At 39.2% G+C, this 17,136-nt stretch overlaps 1 long non-coding RNA gene across 1 annotated transcript; it reads left to right on the top strand.

The window, feature by feature from the left end:
• Positions 1–427: 427 nt before the first annotated feature.
• LOC122992768 lies at positions 428–1,191 on the top strand. The gene is made up of 2 exons (XR_006406141.1): positions 428–841; positions 957–1,191. It is a non-coding gene; the product is annotated as an uncharacterized LOC122992768 (long non-coding RNA).
• Positions 1,192–17,136: the final 15,945 nt, after the last annotated feature.

The raw sequence follows: 17,136 nt of genomic DNA, 5'->3' as shown, positions 1-17,136 counted from the left end.
CCTTTTTTCATCTCAAGTGGCAAGACTGCCATAACCTTTCTTACAGTATCACAGACACATTATTTACCAGCTTGTTCTAGCTTTTCATTGAAGATAAAGGATGTTTACACAGCAAAATATTCAAACCCAAGACTATGTATTTATGGCCCTCAAATGGAAATATTCTAGATGTTTTCAGCTTGACATATTTGACATCTCCGGAAACGTTTGGACCTCTAATTGGATCTAAAATAAGATTCCTTGGGTTTGAACAATGTTTGGCTGCACAGCATGAGTTTATAATGAACCCCTGGTGTATCAGTGAGTGTCAGCACTGTATGTTTTGTGTTGTGCATTAATCCTTGTATGGACCCTAGTGCTGTGCAGCACCACCACTACTAAGATTGGTCAGCCCTGCTTTTCACCTGATCATGGACTCAGATAGTGGAGTCTGGCCAATCAGTGTGCACACAACCTAGGTGATTCGTTCACACGCACGCATTTTGAGGTCGAGAGGATGTCATATAATGTACAGATTGTAAGCCCCCTGAAACAAATTTGTGATTTTGAGCTAAAAGCTAAAACTGACTTGACTTGTCATTTTGACACTTTCATTTATATTTGTTACATCTGCCCCCGGGACATCATCTGCCAAGCCCTCTACAACTAATTCAGTGCCTCTCTAACCTGCTGCCACTCCCTGAGTGGCTCTCTCCTTCTCTCTCCCTGTGTGTGTGTGATTGTCTGCACGTGTGCCACAGTCAGAGCAGAGCCACACCAGCTGCACCTCATCTCAATCAAGACCTCTACAAATATTCAGCTCTGCCACTTCTACTCTGCCAGATCGTAGACTCTGCCACTTGTCAGTTTGCTATGCTTCAAGTCAACTTATTATCAGTTTTGCTATTCAGCATTTAGTTCTTTTTGCCTGTTTCTCAAATTAAAGTTACTCATCCTGTTTTCCATTTCCTTTGTAGTCCTGCTTACTCTGACTCAGGTCCCTGTTCCCTGGCCCTCGTCTGCTCATCCCTGCTGCTCTGCCTCGGATCCCTGCACTACTCAGCCTCCTCGGATTCCACTCCTGAACTGCTTCCTTGGCCCCTAACTGCCCCTGCCCCAGCCTCAGTTCCTGGCTCTCAGCCACCAGCTCAAGCTTCCCCTAGCCTGCAGCCCATCTTCTCGGTGCTCAGCAATAAATATCTGTTTACCTTCTTCCTGTCTCCTTGTCTGTGTCTGCTCCTGGGTTCACCTGTACTATAGCCCCACGTAACAATATTCACATAAAAAAGACCATAGATACTGAATAATATGACTGCTGTGCTTACAGATGCACCAATAAGGATGGAGAGAGCAACACCTACCTACTTTAATTAACTCTTTTTTAGCTTTTTTGGGGTATCCATTGAATCTGCAAACCCCTCACCACAAAACAAAAGTAGTCATATCTAAGATATGAGATAGAATCAGTGAAAAGCTTGTGCTTTGGAAATTTAGCAAGGAATGTCTCTTAAGTTATAAACAAAAGTATAGCTCACTTCTAAAGGAAACAGTAGCTGTCAGGTTTGAAAACACATCACTGTATCTATTACACAGATTGACACACCAAAAGAGAGTCAAATTATTCAGTTCAATCAATTCAGAAGATTGGCAAGATGTACCGTTTCATGGGTGGAAAGATAAAAACATATTTGAGAGGAAGAGAGCCAAGTTAGAAAAGCACAATGAGTGTGAGAGTGTGGGCAAAGTGAGCCACCGAATGGTGTTGTATGAAAATGTAAAATTAAAGTAGAAAAAAAGAAAATAAGGAGGATGAAACCGGATGAAAAATTCAGCAAAATCTATTTTTGAAATATGCTACAGTATGTGGAAAAAGAGGATATGCTGATAGACATGAAAGGCGGCAACTATTGTATAGACATGCTTAAAATTGCATGACGGGGCTGTAGAGGATTTCAAAAGAATTCAAATGCAGGGTTCAGCTAGAGTTTAAATTAGAATACTGCGCCACTGCTCAGATCACTCTTTCTCTGTTCAGTAGAAGCTATGGTGAAATGCAAGGAAACTCCACACTCTTTTTTCATCCTCTATGATGAAAGGCATCATGCTTTTTTTTTTTGGGTTCTAATATCTGAGATGATTTTTTCATGGGCTCTGTCATGATTTTATAAACCCTATTATCTAGTTATATAATGGTTGAAATTTATATACCATTTATGACACTGCTGAGCTAATGCTGTGATTTAGATGTGATTTACAATGAATGAACAGGTAGGGGGTTCAGTGCCTTGCTCTAGGAAATTATAACAAGCTGTGTCCGAAATCCCTCCATATTTACTATACTGTATAGTGTAATTTACCCTGTAAATTTATCTACTAAATAGTGCCCTTAAAAATTCCACACTAGAATGAAAAAAGTAGTGTCCATGTCATGTACACTACTTTCTAATGACCATCCTACAGTGCACACAATGCCTATTATATAGGGAGTAGGGAATGAGTGAATGAGAAAATGACACTATTTTGCCACCAGCAATTAGTTTCAGTTAAACATTATGTTGCTAGTGGCAACCTCTACAGGCAAAGTCCCGTAGCAGTTCCTAGTTAACCACCATCATAACATACACTGTTTTGTCAGGTCTGTGACAAAGCTATAGACATCTTTAATTCACCCTCTAAATGCCCATGTTGAAACATCATCAGTAAGTAATCCATTTCTTATACCTCAATGTGTCCAAACTTTTGACTGGCAATGTACTTTGTGACAGTTGTTTGTAATTTGAGATATTAAATTTGTTTTTCTGTGATCGGTTTAGTGCTAAACAAGCTAGCCGTAATGCTAGCTGTCTGAGGCTGATGTTTTGATAAATGAATGTGTATGAAGCAAGTAATTGTTGACTGTTTGGCCAACTGTATTTATTTTACTTATTTGGACTGTACAGCATATTTATGTCTTGTGAACTGTCTATATTGTACCTCATGAAGGGACTTAATGTTGTTCTTTCTCCGGTGGTAATATGTTTCTTCATGTCATGAAAGGATGATGTAAGTCATTCAAGAGTTATTGTATACTTTTATGAATCCAGTTTTTTTGTCTTTCTTTCATTTTTTGCAATACCTTTGGTCTAACACTTATGGTATCTCATCTTTTCTGATTTGTATTCTGTTTCACTGAATTAGTTGTGTTTTATTCTGTTTTGACAGTTTCAACATACTGTAGCATCAAGTAGAAACTCCAAAAGCCAATTCCTGTCACCAACCTTTATGGGAAGTGTATTTGGCTCTCTGCATTATAGTGCACCTTCATCCATAGTGAGGGTAGAAGAAACACTGTGGAGCAGTGTGCCTAACCAAAAATAAAAGTCAGTCATCATTTGGGAACAAAAAAATCAAAGAATAATTAAAAAAAAAAAAAATCAGTAAAGCTCATCAGGACTTACACAGCTATTGGAGGTCAATACCTGGCAAATGGGTAACATATATTGCTGTTAGATAACCCCCAATTAATATGAAAGGACCAAATAAATACCTAACACTGATGGAAGACATGAAAAATGAAGACATGTTTGTGTTTTTGCAATATTTCATGGAAAGTAGAATTCAAAATAAGGGCACAATCCAAATCACAAAAGCCATTATTTAGCAACATATTTGAATAGATTGCTGTACAAAAGCCCTACGTCACCTTACCTTCTTTAAAGACAATCACCAGTGCAAATAAATAAAAAAAACATCACTGCTTGTTTCATGTTTACTTTACCCACTAAAAACCCCCACAAAAATATACCAGTACCAGTTTGACACAGGTCACTGTAATGTGTGATAGAAATTTGCCTCTTAAAGATTTGTGTCTTCCATTATGATAAATACATTGTATTAGAGAGACCTTTAAAACATACTGTAAATACAGAGCATTATGTAAGAAGAATGAAAAGTAGATGAGAGAACAGTAGGATAACGACATAGAAGAAAAAGAAGTGTAGGCAAAACAAAAAAAGAGAAACAGTGAGAGGGAAACAGCACACCTTAATTTCCTCATTGATTAACCCTGCTAATGTGCTAATCTAGCCTGGTACGTTTTCTCTCTGCAACACCAGCCTCATCAAGAGCCAATTAGCTCCTCCGCAGCACACGGCCATCCATCATAACAGGACAGACACACTCATCTTTTCTCCTTAATGTTGCAACACACAGCAGCCCCCTGCAGTCAATACACTTTCCCATGCGGAACTACTGTAGAATAGTGGCCTTCCTACGATCAATAGGCCAAAAGAATTGGTATACGGTGAATGAAGCCTATAGACTTATTCTTGAGGAGACAAAAAGAGCTAAATGTATGTAGTATTCAGATCCTTTACTTAAGTAAAAGTACCAATACAGCAATGTAAAAATACTCTATTACAAGTAAAAGTCCTCCATGAAAAATCCTACTTAAAGAAAAGTGCATAAGTATTAGCAACGAAATGTAAGTAGTAGGTAAAAAAAGTACTTGTTTTGTCCTTCTGACTGATATATTATTATATATGACATCATTATATTATTAATAGTGAAACATCAGTGTTGTAGCTGCTGGAGGCGGAGCTAGTTTGAACTACTTTATATACAGTTAGCTAGTTTAGTCCAGTGGTTCCCAATCTAGGGTTCGGGCCCCTCACCACATAAATTTGAGGGGTCGTTAGATGATTAATGGGAGAGGAAAGAAGAAAAAACAAAGTCCTGATACACAAATCTGTTTTCAGTTTTTGGACTTTTTCTCTAATCTTTGATTTTTGGTGAAATATTTTATCGTTTGAACATTCATTGAAATGAAACCATGTGAGAAGTTTAGAGGGAAAAATCTCTGTTCGGCAGAGCTGTTAACAATTCATAGACATCTGAAATGTGACCCCAACTACACACTGCTTTTCATAAGACGTCAAAAGCCAAGAAGGTTGGAAACCACTGATTTCATCTTTAACAATGTGTTGTATTTTGAAAGCTTGTTATGTTATCCATTGTGTCACAATAGATCCACACTGTTACTCCTCTGCACAGATATTAGGATAAATACTACAGCACACTATACAACATATTATTGGAAACCATCCAAGAAACCTTGTGATGCATGTTCGATTTTCTTAAAGCAGAGCTGTTTTGCTGTCAAATTTTTTTTCAGTGGAATGTTGCCGTTGTCTCGACATGCTGTGAAGCTATAATGCGAAGAAGAAAAATCAACATAACCAAATGGATTGGATTTGGTTGGCTGATACTTGATACTAAAAGAAAAAAGAGACAATCAGGACATCTTTACAGTACTTTAAATGAACCTTTAGACTTTCCAAAATAAATGTTAATGGTCACTTCAAACAGAGGCTCCTGAGCCTGTGCCTGTTCAGTAATCCATCCATGCTCACACCTCAGATACATTTTCACATTTGCATTTGTGCTTGCCCCAAGTTTTAGCAACATACGCCCTCAGTTTCTTGTTTAGCCAAATGATGAGCAGCAAAATCTTTCTCTCTGTGCTGGTTTGGGTCTGAGTATTACCGAATTGTCAACTCCACTCACAATAAAAACAAGAGGAAGTGATGATACTTGTGGAAATTAAAGGCTAAGCCACAGTGGCCATTACCAGAAACTGAACCTGATGTCATTGTGAAGGTGGGCCAGAAGCAACCAAAACAAATGTCACTTTCTGATGAAACATGGGTATACAACTTGTAATTCTGCATGTGAGATGTATATTGGTGACATAAGATGACATAATACATTAAAAGACAATTCTTGACTGGGTATGCATTGACATATTTTAAAACATACAAAAGTAAAGGAAATAGAGCAGTAGACACTGATAAAAAAAAGTCCAATATGTCTTCAGTTTGCAGTTATGTAATGAATGATTTCAACAGGTCACTGTCAATCTTAACAACATAATTTACTAGAACTTTAGGGTGGAGTTTGCAGGTCTGACCATCACAGATTGGTCAAACACAGACACTAAGTTGCTTCAACTTGTATAGCGCTTCATTCATAAAACAAGGTAGTACTCTAGTATCAATTATAGGACACTCGAGTGACAGAAAGAGAAAGAGAGTGTAAAAACAAGCTGAGAGCACAAGCAAGCTAGAGAGTGAATGAGAGAGAGGGAGCAGCAGAAAAAAACAAAGCAGGCAAATAAGAGAAAACAAAATGTTATTTTCTAATTATTTCATGGTGGTTACATTGTAAAGCAGAAATAAATAACCTTCAAACACTTGTTTGTCGCAGATTGTTTACTGTGGGCTCTGGAGTTTTCATCCTCCTTTTCCTCTCCTTTTGTCCTATTCATTCATTCATTACATCCAACTCAAACATCAGAGTCACGCCATAGTAAATATGGAAGGACAGGATGACAACAGGATGAAGTCCTCCAAATTAAACAAACAAATAGGTCATTTGACCATGAACTCCAGAATGACCCAAGGGAGCGTTTTCTAATCTGGCACCTCTATTGACATTTATCAGCAGGACATTGTTTGTCTGATTTCCAAAACCGTTACAAATCACAGTGAGAAAATAATTATGTTTTATGATGTGACAACGCTGTGGTTAAGGTCTGGTTAGATTTAGGCACAAAAACCAACACAATGTGCATTTCTCTCTCACTGCATGTTTTACGTTTTGCTGCTGTGGTCTTTACAATAATCTGATGGCATTCAGTTTGGAGTTGTGCTGTCTAAGTGAGATTGCAGTCGCTTTTACATAAAAGCCACTTTAGCACTAATTCGGACATGCGATTGACATGTTAAATTGCCTTCAGATTATCATAACAGGGTGCTTACTGCTCAGATGACATATGACATATTTGAGATACAGGTTTGCCAACAGTAGTTCTTCCAAAAGAAAGTGCACAAGTAGGGAACCTCACTGTTAGGAAGTGGACCCAAGGTAATGAGAATAATTTATTAGCGTGAAGTGTGTGAACCTCTTGGGGAAATAAATGGAGCAATTTTGATCATAAGGTTAGGTTATTCTTCTAGTGCAACAGTGTTTGACAGGCTTTTGTTTTTAAACACTGTGTATAAGTTTGATGTATCTCCACAATAGATGATTATGAACAATGAACATTTATTCATGCGTCCAACATTCATTCTTTGCAGTTACAGCTTCATAAAAGCAGAGTAGATGAGTAGTGCTTGACAGATGTATTAGGGCACTAATATATAAAATATTTTTACTTAAGCACAATTGTTATGGGGCTGTGTATGTGCTCTACCCTGTCAAGGTTTTGCCCACATACTTCACACACATTACTGTATGACACCTAAACAAACCTTCTCACATACAGCCACACACCATCTGTCACATCAACTGCTGTTGCATACTATATAAAATGATCACAGCACGATGACTGCAATTTCCCTCCCACTTACGCTCAAAGCACAAACTGTAGCATATTACATTTCTGCACATTTTAGCTTTTTACGTCATGACAGACCATGTAAATTTCAGTACAGCCATCTATTAATTTTACCCCTGTTATTCATGTGCAGGGTCACTGGCAGATGAAAAGGCAGGAACAAGACTAACACCTAATCATACACTTCTATGGAGAATTTATCTAGTTCACTTGAGCTGCATGTCCTCAGACTATGCACAGTCCACACAGAAAGGGTTCAGGATTCAAAACAGCTGCAGGAGTGGACTCATCAACTTCTTGCTGTGAGGCAAAAGTGCCAACTACTGAGCCATCAGGTCATCCTCATTTAATGTAAAACTTTCTAAAATGAATCATCAAGATATATATCCTCAGTAAAGTAATTTCTCTGGAGAAGTGTGTTTAAGTAAATGCAAACTGGTTGAAGTATTACTCAGATTTTGAAATGCTGGTCTCCTGGGTGTATACAGCATGCAATGGATCCTGAAGGAGCTTGATTATAAATTCTAATCAGCCTCAGACTCTCAAAAAGATTGTCTCAAAAGAGTCCAGGTGGACTCTTGAAAGTAAAAGACCACCAAAAAATGATCTAAAGAGCTCTTACACTGATCACAGATGCAATATTTTCAGATCATTTGCAACTGCAACTGGGAGGTGTTTTTGGTTGCTTCCACAAATCGAAGAATATTCGTATTTTTTTTTATCTTTTTACCAATCACCACATGAGATACCACTCATCTTAAAAGGATCTTACAAAGATGATTGTCAAGTACATAACTGATTATGTAACTGTCTTTAATACAAGTTTTTAATAGAATAGTTTCAGTGGAGCCAAAGTATTGAAGATTGAATAAGCCTTGATCCCTGGGCAAGGTTGCTCCACTGTTTCAGAAAGCTCATATCAGGGCAAGTGCCATGAGAAACAAAACAAAAATAACATCCCACATGGCAAAAAATTGTGCAATTTCCCTTTGGCTCTGGCAAATTTAGTAGGCTAGACAGATAAACTGGCAACTCTGTAGATTAAGTACAGTGTCATTATTCCCGGTTTGGATGGTGAGTGTGTTATGTGTTGACTGTTTTTTGGAAGTAAAGGATCCTCTATTATCATGGTTGCCAAAACTCTGAAACAAAATCTCAAACAAAGACCTAGTCTTAACAAGACTAGGTCTACAGCCATACTCGCAATTCCATGAGGCTACTTGGCTACTTACTTAAGCTAAATGCTCACATCAGCATGCTAACATGCTCATAAAGACAATGTAAAATACTGATGTTGAGCAGATGTTTACTGATGGGAATGTCTTTAGTTTTGTGAGTGTTTAGTCATTAATAGCATTAGCCAGTCAGTATTGGACAAATTGAAACTTTGACCAGATGATGACACTAGATGAAAAGTTCAGGGATCACCAAAATTATTGCAATTTATCCTGAGGGGGACATGAATGTTCCAATTTCCAATCCATGCAGTAGTTGTTTAGATAGTTCAATCTGGACCAAAAAGGTGGATCGGTTGACAGCCCGTTTGTGGAGATGGCTCGAGCAGGTGTCTCTCAGGTTTGGGAGTGGGGAGCCAACAATCCACTGAGCCATTTTAACTATCCTCTTGTGCAAATAGAGTACCAGACTGTACAGCAGAACATCAGGATGTTCTCAATCGTGCAGCAGTAGAAGTTGATCAGCAGTTTTGGGGGGTCCTTGGAAAAAAGAGGTGCTCCTGGGCCTTATTGACCAGGCGGGAGGTGTTCAGGCTCCAGGTGAGGTCCTTGGATATGTAGACTCCCATGAACTTGAAACTAGCAACTCGCTCAACCTCCTTCCTGTTGATGCACAGTCCAGTGTGGTGTGTTTTTTTATTTTTTCTGAAGTCGATGACTATTTTTGTTCATGTTGAGGTTCAGGTCATTGTCCTTACACCACGCAGACAGTGTCTGAACCTCCTCCTTGTAGTCTGTTGCATTATTATTGGATATCAGATCCCACTATGGTCCTGTCATCTACAAATTTGATTAGGATAATGGAGCTGTGGGTGGTAGTGCAACCGTAGGTGAGGAAGGAGTAGAGGAGTGGACTGAGAACGCAGCCTTGGGAGATGCCACTGTTGAGCATGATGGTGGAGGAGATGTAATTGCCCAGCCTGACATGCTGGGGTCTGTTGGTTAGAAAGTCTTTGATCCACAGACAGAGAGGGGTTTCTAGACCTAGTGTCTTCAATTTATTGAACAGTTTGTTTGGGTTGATGGAGTTGAATGCCGAGCTGAAGTAAACAAACAGCATCCTGATGTAAGTGTTGGGGTTTTTCAGGTGGGTGAGAGCTGTAATGAGATGGCGTCGTCTGACGATCTATTGGCCTTGTAGGCAAACTGGTGTTGATCAAGAGTAGAAGGGATGCAGGCTTTGATGTGGGCCAACACCAGTCTCTCATAACAGTTTTAATACCTCTGTCTAGGTCTCTCCTGACTGTCTCCAGTAGGCTTTCACATAATGAACCATGGTTTCTGGTTGAGGAACACTTTAATTTGCTTTTTTGTGGTTACATTGTCAAAACAGAAGTTGATGTATGATAATACAGTGGAGGTGTGGTGCTCAATGTCTGGGTGTTCCTGTAGTGATGATAAGGCTTCCTCAGTCCAGCTCTGCACTGTCTTGGTTTGGCGTTTGGTAATACTCATGAGCGGTTTGTAGGCTGGAGTAAGGAACAGGTACAAATGGTCAGCTTGTCCAAGATCGGGAGACCGGTGGATCTTGTAGGCTCCAGGGATATTTGTATACACCTGGTCCAGTGTTCTGCTTTTCCTTGTTTTAATATCAATGTTCTTGTAAAATTGTAAAACAGTCTTAAGACTTGAGTGGTTGAAGTCTCCTGCCACGATAAAAATACCCTCTGGTTGTTTGTTTTGTTGCCTGCTGATGGCATCATGTGGTTTGCCCATAGCTAGCTTAGCATAAACTTGGGGGTGGATGTAAACTGTTGTGATGAAAACTGCTGGGAATTCCCTTGGCAGGTAAAAAGGTCAGCATTTAAGCATTAAAAACTCTGTGTCCAAGCAGCAGTGTTTATATACACGCACCCCCCCCCCCCCCCCCCCCCCCCTCCTCTTGTCTTACTAGAGTCCAATGTGCAGTTTGCACGGTAGACGGTGCGGCTTGCTAGCTCCACTGCTAAGTTGGGGATGTTTTCATGCAGCCGGGTCTCCATTATCACCGTAACACAGCTATCCATGTGGTGGTTGTTAATCCACAGTTTCATGTTGTCCAGTTTGTTGACAAGAAAGCAGGCGTTAGTGAGAAAGATGCTTTCCTCGCTTCTGCTTCCTCTTGCATCGTCGCCTTTGCTTCTTCTCTGCCGGGCTGTTAGTCTCTGTGCACTCCACTGAGAGAGTAATCTCCGTCAGGATAGAGCTGGACTCACCAGGGTAATGTCCAGTGCAACAGTCTCTTAAACATAGAATCTCAGTTTGGGTGTAGGTCTTCATTTTAGGGTAAAACTGCTAACTGTCGGAGAGTGCCAGGCCGCTGCGTGTGCACATGCCACCATCTTGTTTGAATCTCATCTGTCAAGTAACATTGTCCATGTTATCTGTCATGTTATCAGAAAATAACTCTCACTGAAATTACTGTAACTATGTATGATCAGCAGCTTCTTTCTTTCTCTCTGTTTCTGAATGCAAACAAATGTTGACAAATATTTTATGATTTGAATGCAGACTGCCTTGTTTTTCTGTGGAAAGTGGTCATTTGCTGTGTATGATTCAAAGGTGTCTGTGTTCTTTTATATCTGGACACTCTGAGGTGTCCTGATATATACAGAGGACACCAACTGCTGGGAAAATTATAGTAAACTTCCTGGTGATCAATATGAGTGGTGCAGCACAGGACCAGCTGTGTTATCTATGCTTTTCCCTCTCCATCTGCTGATACTACAGCTGAGCTGACACACTCCCACTTCATTGGCTGTTACTTCCCAAGACAGATCTCACACACTCACAGTTTTACACAAACATCACAGCTGTGTTTAGGATGTTTATTTTTAGGATGTCACTTTTGATTGATGTGGCCTCAGCACCTTTCATACTGTGACTGTTCATGTGAGTCAAGTTGAAATATATTGAACGTGATCATCACTGAATGTAGTTAAGTACAAACTTCTACACAGATAAAACTAAAAGTTTTTTGTTGTATTTGATACTGTTATATGGAATTCAGGGGACTGCACTCTCTAATTTCAGGTTTTATTAATTAAAGCAGCAATTTAATTTTCATTCATTTTTTATTTCTAAAACAGCAACATGTTTTTCATCCAATAGTAGCACCAGATAAGAAAACACTCATACAGTATGTGTTGTTCTGGAGGGCATGGACCAACAACGTATTTTGTCATTAAATTTGGAAGACTTGATGGACTTGTTGGATTGACCAGATGGTCTGTCAAATTTACCCTTCGGTACATTAGCTTGCATGGCAGTAAAATCTTAAGTGTATGCATAGCCTTAGCTTCTTTTCAGGACTTATTGGTGTTTCTAATCCTTTTGAACATTTTTTCTCCTGGCCTGCTTTAGTTTTAGCATTTTTGGACTCAATACAGAACGTAACAAAAAGCATCCCTTGAGCAAGGAATGCTGAATTAGCATGTTTCTCTACCTATGGCAAAGAGCCGTAAATGACAGTGTAAACTCTTGTGAAGTGCCTGTTTACCTGCCATTGTCTCAGGGGCACTGTCAAATCTAATCCGGCTTGAGTCCCGCCTGTCGTGCTCTTGCTTCAAGTTGGCTGCATACAAATGAGCTTTGCTTCAAAGCAGATGGAAAGGGTGAATGTGGATGTATATAGAATCAAGTGTAGAGATACAAATGTGCAAGCCAGCTAACAATTAGCATACATAAACATGATTGCTTGTTTTATACTTGTGATATTGAGGAATGTTTGATGAAATTCAATAAAAGGCTGTCCAAGATGGTATAGTCTCTTGTAAATCCGCTAAAATTATGGATTTCCCCTTACAGAATTCAGTTTGCTTAACACAGTGCAAGACTTATTTACTTAATCTACAAACTAATTTGTAAGAAGTAACATTAACACAGTAGCATTGAATATTCTATTGAATATACCCTGTCCCAGTGTAGACTCGATTGCTTCATTTACTACCTAATGCACAGCAAGTAATGTTACTTTTCTGCTGCTAGAAGTAATATTTTGGCTGGAATGGAATGGATGTTGCCAGTGGGAGAGTAGACTAATCTAGAGACTAATCGACAAACTCTCAGTGCTCTTGAAAAGCAGCCACACAGAACTCATTGTTGGCCATGCTTCTGTCTCACACACATATACAAAACTGACTGCACATCTGAGGCTGTTCGCCAGCTGCCATACAACCAAACATGGGCCAATTTATCATCAAGATAAATGTGCGTTTTCCTGGACTGTTGTCAACCCCTCACCCCAACAAGACAGAGCCCATGGATGTGATATCATTATTGAGTGTCAGCTTGACTCACAGCAGAAGTGTTCACTGCAGGGGGACCAGAGCCTTGACTGTCCTCTGTTATGCCTGTGGAAGAGTGGAGATCAGAGGGAGAACAAGAGTTTGATGGGCAGACTGATGAAGTAGCCCAGCCAGGGGTTTTTAATGGAGATGTCCATCTGCTGCTTTATGCAAAGTACTCCCTCAAAAAGCCCCAGAAGAAAGGATGTGAATTACTGGATAAAGGACTGTTCAGGGAGGGAAATTGGGAGACACTGGGTTGGAAACTTATTTGTCAGCCTGATATTATGCCATTGTCACTTGTTTCACAGAGAGGGTCATAATCATTTCATTTCAGCTGTCCATTTCCAAATGTAATGCACATCAAATTAATCACATAATGCCATTTTTGCTTCTTGTAATTAACTTTTTATTAACTTCATAAAGCTTTTCAATTCAAGTTAATGTTTAGGCAGTAGGCATTTTACTGTAGAAAACATATCCTCCCTGTCCATGGAAAAATTTAAGTGATGTATGGCACACAGTTATGCATAAAAGATGAAAATGACTTCAAGTGTAAAAATGCCAGACCCTCTATAGACACATACCATGACTGAATATAAATAAAGAAAGGCAGGTTCATGAATCACTTTAGTATAGAACTTCAGCCCCATCCCTTTTATTCCCTGCAGCCTTGACGAACAGCAATAACAGCTGCAAGACAGTGATCAATCTGCATTACATTTACAAACTACTAAAACAACACTCACCTTTTCTCCTTGCCACACAGCTATTGCACTGTGGCTGGTGCCTGGAGCCGAGGAGAGAAAGCATTAAACTAAAAGGTCATCCCTCAGTTATTAGGCATGGCGCTGTTTGCTAATAGCTCTGCCCAGAGAGGCAGCTATTGATCAGGACCTGTCCCTGCTCCAACAGTGAGGAATACACACATTTTGTTTGTTCTCCCTAATTGAGCAGAGTTCACCTTGTGGATAGTCCTCTTGCATGTACACACACACACTCTCTCAAAAGCACATCCCAGATTGAATCCCTTACATGTGCACACCTAAGTGAATATTTATGTGTGCAGATTAACATAAAACATACCTGCATACCATAATGCAAAAGCAGTGACACATAACTGAAGACTAATGATAGATACAATCTCATTGTGTTTCATGTGTGCTGGACATTAAGTGGGCTTCAATTAATGCCGCTGTCTTATCAAAATGTTTGTGTACATAGGTGTGTGTGACTGCATGATTGTCTTACCTCTTGGAATGGAATAATAAAACATTTTTTTCCTTTATCTGAATAAACTCCATGTGGTGATACCTGTAAACTGATTTTGAGAGAATCAGACAATTATAAAACCTCTGCAACATTGTGATTCAATTTTGGTTTAACATTTGAAGTGATAAACTCCAGCTGCAACAAAAAAAGTGCTGTAAGCTATTAACACTGAAATCGGACAGTTTATTCATGATTTGTCAACGTGTATATGCTCCCAAAGCTACACAAATCAGAGAACAATGCAAGTGATTTGGAAAATTCAATCTCAAAGGTAACAGCCATTCACAAAACACAGAAATTTGCTGCTGCACTGTTCACTGTGGGTTTAGATTTTTAAGGTAATTGCACTTCTGGCTAATGTCAACTTTATTTTCACTTAGAACTTCACCTTCAAAGTTGCTGAGATAAAAGTTGTTATTAAATGTGAAAGTACATATCACAGAAGAGTCCCAGTGAACCAGGTACGTTAATGTGTTGTTACAGGGAAAAAAAAAAGCTTTCAAATGCTTCAAGTGTTAAACTCCTTTTGGACAGAGCTTTTTCTGAGTGACAGGAGAAATTACAAGGCTGATAGAGGCAGGCATGTTTTTAAGGACAAAAGAAGTTGGGAGGGTACCCAGGTAACAAACCTGCAAGGATGATATATCACGATTCGCCTCCAGAATGCAATGTGCTCTGTCTAGTCCAATTTTTTGCTGGAGAATGTCGTCCCTGTGACTAACAAAGAAGTTATGTATACTTGTTTGTGCACTTACAACAGAGACCTCAATCTAATGTCAATCAGTCTCTGAATCGATGTACAAGTACGATGGTCGCACTCTGGACCTTGAACTGCACTTTTCTCACAATTCTTGTGAATTAATTCATTCAAATATTTATGGAATGCATATTTGGGGTAGTTATGTAGTTCATATGTGCAGGCCACTCATGGAAATGGAAACTGCATTTAAAATATCTGACACAATACACAAGAGTTGAGAAAACAAAATGGAAGCTTGAGTTTCCTTTAATTCATGAAAGTCTTACGAGAAGTCTTTTATCTTCAGCCATGAGACGTGTGATGAATTGCTGCAGTTCCACTAAAGCCTCTGTTCTGTGGGAGGTCAATAACTCATCTATGATCACGGAGTGTGACCATCGTGACGCACTCTGATCAAGAGAATAAGACTCTCTTGGTGATCAACTGCAAATCTGTCATCGCTATGCCCAGTGACACAACCTTAAACAAATCTTCAACAGTTTGACGCCCTACACACTGTTTCATCACCGATATTGTGCCTCGGCAAGGAAAGTCCTATAGGGTAGTTGCTCCACACATAAATCATTTTGTAATTATGCATTGTATGCAAGGCCCTGGCATGTTGACAAATTAAGCAATCTGGAAAGGCAATAGTATGCAGGGGGCTTAAACGAACCATTAAGAGATAACTTGGACCGCAGCATGGTGTATGTTACCGCCAAAGACCTGGGGATTATGACCAACGATTTTGACCATGAGGATACATTGAGTACATCAAGTTCATCATTTGTGATAACATAATTGCAGTATTTTGTGTTATTTCAAATTATTTTGCATAGATGAATGTGATGCACAAATGAGTGTTTTCTGACTAGACATCAAAAATGTCCCAAGCTGATCATAAGGATCAGCATCCTTGGCAATGGATCATATCAGCTAAATTAGACTCCTATCCTTTCTTTACTGTACTCTACTGTGTTTTGTCCACCTCAGCCTGCTAGTGTTGCAGCACTGCTCTCCTTTATGACAGCCTACAATGCAAGTATATCGCTGCATATACAAGTTAAAATTATTCGGGAGCACCAGTGCGAGTGACTCTGGTTTCTGACAACCAGAATGGCAAAATACATGGATTCACTAAGCTATAATGCTAACTGATATATTATCTCTCCTCTTTCTTCTTTATTAGCAAAGAGTAGTGGACAAAACCATTAAGTAATAGCGTCTCATTTATAGGCAGCTAAAATGAGAAACAGATCTGGTGGCAAGTCATATCAGTTGTTACTAATTAACAATAATTCTTTGAGTAACTTGATGACAGGCCAAAATAAAATTTGGCTGTTGCCGGTTTGTGTGCTCTCTGCAAGACAGTGTCTGTATTCAGCCAAAAATCATTTGTGAAGGCAGATACTCCACTCTGTAACACTACAATTACGTGGTTTTGTAGTTCCCACAACTCCAACAGTGATGCATCTTCTCTCTAGCTGATCATCAGTCACATCAGTTTCAGGGGTCACATTCTCCATGTTAAACTTTGATTCATATCATATCAATAATTTAATCAACTTAATAGTTTTGAAACATCACTTTGAGTCTCAACATGTATGTAAATATAAGTATTGGATTGGACTCTGTATCGGCAGATATCCACTATTAAAAGACTCAGATCAAGAAGGAGTAGAGTAGAGAATGAGGTTAGTAAATTCATTCTTGACCTTTAGGAACAAAATACATAAGAAAATAATTCAAGCTCAAAATACCTCTTACTAGCTTTTCTGGGCTTTCAATCACATCTCACAATGTTCTTCAGCAAACTGAGCTGCATGAACATTGAAAGCAGGCCAGAGAGAGTGTCAAAGTCACCAATCAGGAATCAGTGGACAGCCAGAGAAAGGAGGCCATCCACATCCAACATCAAAGATCATCCTTGAAGAGAGACAGGAGTTATGATTCCTGTCCTCCCCGCATGGAGTATTACCACCTCAACATATCACCTTATCACCAAAATATGACCAAAGTACCACAAAATTAAACTGGCACAGGACACAGAAATATCTCTTTGGGGTCTTTATTCTGAACAGGAAAATTTGGTGTTCAGCTAAGATAAAAAAATAAAATAAAATGAAAGCTTTAAAATAAAACAAGCAGAAGGTTTTCTGCTGTAATTGCAGTCATTTTATATAAACAAAATCAGTACCAGCAGAGGACTCTCCTCTATCCACTGTAACACTTAAACCTATCTAGTCGCTTAAGGTGAGACACCTAGGCTCT

The sequence above is a fragment of the Thunnus albacares genome, chromosome 11 (genome assembly GCF_914725855.1).
Source record: "Thunnus albacares chromosome 11, fThuAlb1.1, whole genome shotgun sequence".
Taxonomy (NCBI): Eukaryota; Metazoa; Chordata; class Actinopteri; order Scombriformes; family Scombridae; genus Thunnus; species Thunnus albacares.
Note: the sequence above shows the minus strand (reverse complement) of the source record. Positions and strands in the feature narration are given on the sequence as shown.